Source organism: Monodelphis domestica, chromosome 1 (genome assembly GCF_027887165.1).
Source record: "Monodelphis domestica isolate mMonDom1 chromosome 1, mMonDom1.pri, whole genome shotgun sequence".
Lineage (NCBI taxonomy): Eukaryota > Metazoa > Chordata > Mammalia > Didelphimorphia > Didelphidae > Monodelphis > Monodelphis domestica.
In genome coordinates, this window is record NC_077227.1 from 753,161,221 (window position 1) to 753,168,858 (window position 7,638).

The following is a 7,638-nucleotide window of genomic DNA, read 5'->3' on the forward strand; positions in this document are numbered from 1 at the left end:
TATAATATAGTCAAATTAGTGAGTAAGCTTGCCACGTGGTCAGAAGGAGAAAACATCTCCTGGATTACCTGTGAGCTTCTCTGACATCCTCAAAACAACAAGAAAAAAGGAGGAAAATACACAGACATGGAGAGAGAGAGAAAGAGAGAGAGAGAGAGAGAGAGAGAGAGAGAGAGAGAGAGAGAGAGAGAGAGAGAGAGAGAGAGAAAGAGAGAGAAACACCTGAAGAGCAATAGAGACTGAAACTTGTGGCCAAAGGACTAGAGCTATAACCCTACCTCTGCTACTTATGATCTGTATAACCTTAGATGAGAGTGATGTTAGTGGTGATGGTGTTTAATGGATGAAGATGATGGCTTTGTTGCTATTGGTGATGAGGGTGATTTGACAAAGGTGGCATTTAAATAGGAATTAAATTTTAATGGTACATATCCATGTGGCCATGACAACCTGGGAATTTCAAACTGTGGGCATCTTACTCATAGTCTTAAAGAGAAAGAAGTTGAAGCTCGGAGACCTTCCTTAAGCACACTGTGTGCCCTAGCACCCACTAGTGAATGGGGGAGAGTTCATTCCAACTCAGCCTTGGCACATTCAGCCCATTTTCCAGCAGACCACACACTCCTTCCATGACCCTTAGTTTCCTTCCCCATAAAATGAGGGGCTTGTACTAAATGATATCTAAGGTCCCTCCCATAGGGCTCTAAATCCCATGTGGTCTCTTAATCTTAGATGTTACAATAATTTTCTTTAATGATTCAGGGGTACATCAGTACTATAGGTAAGCATTCTGGTTGGACTGACTGTATTTTCTGTCTTCTCCAGTTCTTTAAAACTTTAAAAACAACACCAGCAAATCCGAAGTCAATATTTGCTGCTAGTGGTAAAAGCCCATTGAATTCTAATTCTACTTCTCTGACCTTATCCAAGTCACTTTGGCCACCTGTGCCTCAGTTTCTCCTTCTGTGCAATATAAATCATAATGACCAAGACTAACTCAGAGTGATATCTCAAAGACAACTTCAAAAACCCCCAGAGATTCTGAGAAGGGAATTTCAGAATCAAAGGCTATTCTTGAGGATTCATTGTTTTAATGTGGTTTTGTAGCCTTACCATCCTGTGGATTGCCTTGAACAGAGTAGGTGCTTAGTCAATGCTTGTTGAGATAGACCACTGTGCTTGAATCTCATCATTGAATTCTTTCATCCATTCATTAATTCTATCATAAGATTTTAGGATTTCATGGTTGGAGGGCAACACAGAGAGCTTCCTCCTTCCCTTATATGTGTATCTTTCTATAGCTACATATAGATTATTTATCCATCTCTTTCTCTGTGTCCTTCTCTCTGCCTCTGTCTGTCTCTCTATAAATGTATATTATACACACATATCCATATATTAGACATATAAATAAAATCTCCTTCCATTACTACTCTGTGCCTGGTGCCTTGCCCCTGGGGAGTACTTAATAAGTGTTCTTTGAATTGAATTAAATCTGTGCCCAACCCTTTGTGAGCAAAGTAAGTCTAAGGCAGGAGCTTTGATCGTTTAGACCCCAGGTTAAGCTGGATGTTGACAAAGTGGAGAATGGACAAATGGGGGCAGATAGGATAATGCAAGTTCCGGAATCTGTACCACACCAAGATAAGGTGCAGGAGCTGGAGATGTTTAGCCTAGAGGAGAGAAGACTTGGAGGGAGAAAGAGACGGGACAGTTGTTTGCAAGTATTTGAAAGGATGTCAAGGAGAAGAACACTTAATCTGGTCTTGCTTAGGCTTAAAGGGCTGAAGCAGGAATAATGGGAGAGGGCTCACAAAGATGCAAACTGAGTCTTTATAGTAAGAAAAACTCCCTCTTGATTAGATGCTAAATAATGGAATGGGCTGTCTCAGGGGTTAGTGACTCCCCATTGGAGGTCTTCAGCGGAGTGCATGGCCAGTGGGAATGTGGATGGGGTGATGAGATGGCCTTCTAAGTCCCTTCCAAATTTCAAAATGTGCAATTCTGAATTGATAGTCCTGGAGAAGAGACAAAACAAACCGATATGAAAAAACTAGGGAATGAAACCAGACAATGTTGTGGTTCCCTGTGAAGAACTCTGGCCAGGAATAAGGAAGCCCTGTACTGTTCCGGGCTTTGCCCCTTGTCCCCTTTACTGTGTAACCTAAGGGAAGGTAGCTCACTTCTCTAGGCATCTGACATCCCATTCTTCTCTATTTTGCTTTGTTCTGGCCTTGAGAAAATAATATAGAAACATTCTGTTCTGTTCCTTTTCAAAAAGAAAAAATATATAAAAACATTCCATTTTGTTCTAGGGGAAAAAAGATAACATAGCAACATGTGATAGGAGCAGTGCAGAGTCTTAGCAGCAGCAGGACTCATCTATTCAATTGTTAATCCAAAGCGAGCCTGGAAAATGAACTATTTACTCTATTCATGAAAATAGGTTTTGCCACCCCCTAGGTCTAATGGCCTGTTCTTCCTTGCAGTGGGGGCCAGCCAGCTTCTTCAGATGCCCCAGTAGACATGGAAGGGCCAAGGTCTGTTGTGTCTCCAGTTAGATGATCCTGGCATCTAGTCTAGAGCCCTGCCCATGTGGCCATTCTGTCAGGGATTACTGCACTGAAAGAGGTCCAGCAACCAGGAGACCCAGCTTTCAGCTCCCTATCCAAGATCCTGTCACTAAAGATAAACAGCTTCATTTCTCTGAACCTCAGTTTTCTCATCTGACCAGTGGGAACAATACCAATACCGAAATCATGGGATTTTTCAAGGTTCTAGTGAAATGATGTAGGTCAGCACTTTTTGTAAAGTACCATAAATGATAGGAATTTGCAGAGAAATGGGACTTAGATAGCACTGAAGTCCACGCCTTCCCTTTGGAGAGGAGGCTTATTCCTAGAGAGAGGGGGAGACTCCCCCAAGGTCTCATAGTGACAAAGCTAGGATTCGAAGACAGATCTCTCTGTTCTTTCCACTTAAAAAAAATGCTGAGCACACATGCACAAGATTCCAGAGCATTCATGGAAGAACTGTAAAAGGTCCAGAACATTACCAATTGACCATCTAGGTAGGATACCTCTGTGGAAGTGCCAATAGGGAACAGGGAGACCTGAGCTGGGATCTTGTCTCAGCTACTTACCAGCTATGAGTAAATTACTTGCCCAAGGCCATGTAACTAGATATACATGTATATAGATGCATACATACATAGAAAGATAGCTCAATGGAACAAATAGATAGATAAACAGACTAATAGATAGATGATAGATAGACAGGCAGATAAATACGCAAAACAGACAGAGGGAGATAAAGAGAGACAGACAGACAGATAGAGATGAAGACAGACAGACAGACAGATGGATGGATGAATGGGTGAATGGGTGGATCGAGATAAACAGATAGGATAGATAAATGAAGAGAGAGTAAGAGCAATAAAGCACGTCTGAAGTACATTCTATGTGCCAGGTACAAAATATAAACAAAGACAACAATGCCTCATGGTGTTGACGTTTTACTGGGAAAGTCAGCACACAAAGGGGAAATAAAAAGGCAGTGTGAGATCAAGTTATGCAGGAAGTGTCCTAGAGGCCAGGTTCTTGACAAGACAAGGTGAAAGAAAGTACATCTGAGTCCATAGTTCCAAGGACACAATCCAAAGATCCAATGGTATAGAGAAGGGGATGATGGACACAGCGAATGAAACCTGGTATGGAGTTGAATGGGAAGACAGATCTTATCTTATCCCATCAGAACCACAATTCAAACAAAGCCCTTTGATCTCTAAAGACCCTTGTGCCCTTTCCACAGTTTTCCCTTGTTGCCAAGTCAGTGGTACAAAACCACAAGTGATTCCAATAATCATCTCCTTGAGGAAAACCCTGTCCTAAGTAGAGAGAATAGGATTTGAATTTTAAAAGATCTAATCTTAGAGAATTAATGACCTCCTCACTGGAAAGGGAATGTTTGGACTAAATGAGTACAATGTATCTATACTTTCTGACCACTTGTGTGGCCTTGGTCAAGTCATTTTGCTCATCCAAGCCTTAGTTTCTCCCAACCATAAAATGAGACAGTTGGACCGGATGAACTCTAAGGACACTGTCAGCCCTGGCACATTATATTCTATATTATACCCTAACTTCTCTAACAAATATTCTTTGTTCCTTCTTGTTCTAACCTTCTATGTTTTAAGATTTCCTTCTAGGCCTGCTATTCTACATTCTAAAGTCCCTTCTAGACTTTCGATTCTGTGATTGTGATTCTGAGAAAAATGGGAAAAGATCATTCAGTCAACTGTATACAAGGCAGAGAGGCAGTTCTGCACCCTCTTCTGAATATTACCTTGGCAATGAGTCATGGAACCCTGAAGCCTAGCCTCAGTGTCCTAGCAGAAGGCTGCTGAAACATGTTATGAATAGCACTCCTTGTAAAGCCTGACTTTTCCTTTTCCTATTCAATCACAAATGTATTAGTATTTATGCTGTATCAGACATCACTATAGAGATAATAAAGTTGGAATAACAAAGCCAGTCTCCTAGATGCAGGGGCTTAAAAAAATGAAAACAAAAGCAAACAATAGGGCAGGGAGAAATGTGCATTCCATTTTATTTAAAGCATCTCATTTTCCAAGGGGTCCTCAAGGGCAGGAGACAATTCATGTGTGTTACAAATTGGTGGCATTTCAACACAGCATCACCAGAAAGGGGGGCCTATTAAAGGATCTTGTTAGATGAATGGAAAAGGAAAGGACTGTCCTATGGGATAACATAGCAACACCCACTTTAGATAGAGCCTGGGCTGGTCAAGCTCACATAATAAACATCTGGATATGACCGGCCAGATGGCTTAGCCCTACAAAGCAACACCCTCTAATAACTGTGCCTAAAGAGTGTGTTAGCTAGCTCTTAGGGGACAAGTTGCTGTCTCTGGCATAGTTGCAGAAAGCTAAGAACTGGGAGGGACCAGAAAGCATGGAACATTGGATGTCAACAGCAAGGGATCTGAGAACATCAGGTCTAAATTGCTTCAGAGTTCAGAGGCAACTTAGAACACAACAGAAAATGACAGCACTGGGAGAGAGCTGAGAACACAGAACACAAAATCTGAGTCAAAGAGGGCATTAGGAGGTAGAACACAGACTGTCAAGACTGAGTGGAACCTAGGAGCATAGAATGCAGAATATAAGAATGGGGAAAGATCTTAGTGTATAGAATAAGAGGTGTCAGACAGTAGGATATAGAAAACAGAATAGCAAAGCTGAAAGAGAGAGAAAGATAGAGGCAAAGATAGAGACAGAGACAGAACTATGAGGGACCTTGGAACATAGAATAGAAGATGTTGGAATTGGAAGGGACATTAGAGACCATCTAGTCTCTCTTAATTTTGTAAATGAGGAAATTGAAATCCATAAAAGGGAATTGACTTGGCCAAGGATACACATTAAGTTAATAGTAGAGGTGGATAGACAATTCAGGTTTCTAAATGGAATCCAGGTCTATTTCCACTGTCAGACAATGTCCTTTATCAAAGCTTCTACGAAGGAAGCTCAAAGGAGAATTCCTACATGATTAAGAGAGATGCAGACTAATTAACATTCATAATTTTCTGACCTGCAAATAGAGGTTCAGGAAGATGGAACTTGCAAGAGTAATCTCATGTAGTAATTAGGAGACCTTTGACATAAAGAAATGATAGTTGAAAAGATCAGAGAGGGATATTACAATTAGAACTTGGTCACTTGAAATCTTAGGAAGAAAGTCCAATGGTTCCATTGGAATAATCTTCAATCCAAGCCAAGAAGTAATTTTTGAGGGAATCCTAAAACTTCAGGAAGCACATTGGAGAGGATTCTTGGAGGTCACATAGTCCTACACTCTGTTAAACAGAGAAAGATCAGGACCAGAGAGGGGATGTTAGTAAAAGAGCTCGGATTGAACATAGGTGTCTTGACTTCAAATCCAAAGTTCTTTCTCATCTACTATATAACTAGCATGGCTCTAAGCATGGTGGGGAATCCAAAAGTAAACCGTAGCCCTGCTCAGCCTTGCTCATAATTGGAAAGTTATGGAATAATTTGTGGGACAAGACATGCACATTAAACAATTTATTACTTTCAGAGTGGAAACTCTTTATATCCTCAAATGGATTCTACAGATTAGAAGCAGGATAGGTCAGAGATGAGAGCAATCAGCATAGGATTATGATGGATGTGGAAAAATGGATTATTGTCCAACCTCCTCATTTGAAAGATAAGGAAACCCCAAAGCCCCTAGAATTAAACGATTTCTTCAAAGGCACTCAAGTAGTTGGGATTTTATTTCATTCCAATTACAATTCGTTAGATACAGACACATCAGGAAATGTATGATATTATGTCATTGAAAGCAAGAACAACTGGTTCTGATATCAGAGGTCCTGGGCACAAATCCCACATCTGGTACTACCTGTGTGAACATAGACCTGTGGAAACATGAGTCACTTAATGTCCCTTCGCCCCAGCCTTTTCACTTATTAAATGAGGAGGGCTGACATCCCTTCCAGCTCTAAATCCATTTGCAAGTCATTTAATCTCTGTCTTCCTCAGTTTCTTCATCTATAAAATAAAGCTAATAATAGCACCTACCTCCCAGTGTTGTGAGGATCACCTGAGATCATATTTGCATAGTGGCTGGTACATAGTAGGTGCTAGCTATTATTATTTTCTAAATTCTTAATAAATATTCATTTCTTGATGGTTTTAATGAAGCTACTCTAAGCCTCAATTTCCCTATTTGTGAACATGAGGATAACGATCTTTTCATTATATATTAATCACTCAATAAAGCATTCTCAAAGAAGCTGCTCTTTGTGGTTCACCGTGTTCTAAGTGGGCACAGGATTATGTAACTCACAGGGCAGTCAGAAAAGGAAAGTGCTTTGGAAACTCCAAAGCTATGTAAATTGTGAGCTGTTATTCTTTTAAAAGTTTGCAGGGATTGTTGTGAGCCTCAGTTTCCCTGTCCACAAAATAGGGACAATGACACTTTCACCACTTCCTGTGAGCATTTAGGTCTGATAAACCTGAAAGGGACCCAGAGAGTTTATCAGGCATTTGGGTGAGGAACCCAGAGAACAGACAGGAGCACCCAAAGAGCAATCAGACATCCTCTAACCCAGACAGGAAGAGAGTAGGAGCAATGTCCAAAGTGAGGCTGCCTGGCCTGAGTGCTTCGCAAACACCCAGATCACACACTCATGGTGGTTGGAGAAGAATGTTCCGTGCACTGGTCTAATGAGGACCCATCCTTCCCTAAGCACATGCCAGCTTTCTGATCTGATGACATCTTGAAAAGACATGCATGCCTCATTAGAGACAAGGCATTGGGGGGGGGGATGCAGAAACTCCTGAGGGAGATGGAATTGTTGCTCCTAGAACCCCAGGGGGCCAGCCAATCACCTTGGAGCCTGGAAGGCCAAGCCATACTAGTTGGCTCTTTGGTTTTACAGCTTCTTAAACTTTGTGTTTTCCTATAGAAGCCTTAAACCTTACACAATTCTCTTTGGTGATCTGACCCTCAGTATTTCAGCTGAGTATAAAGGGACATTGGGGATTCTGGGAAACAGAGGTATGGGGCACAGTCCAGGCACAGGGGACAA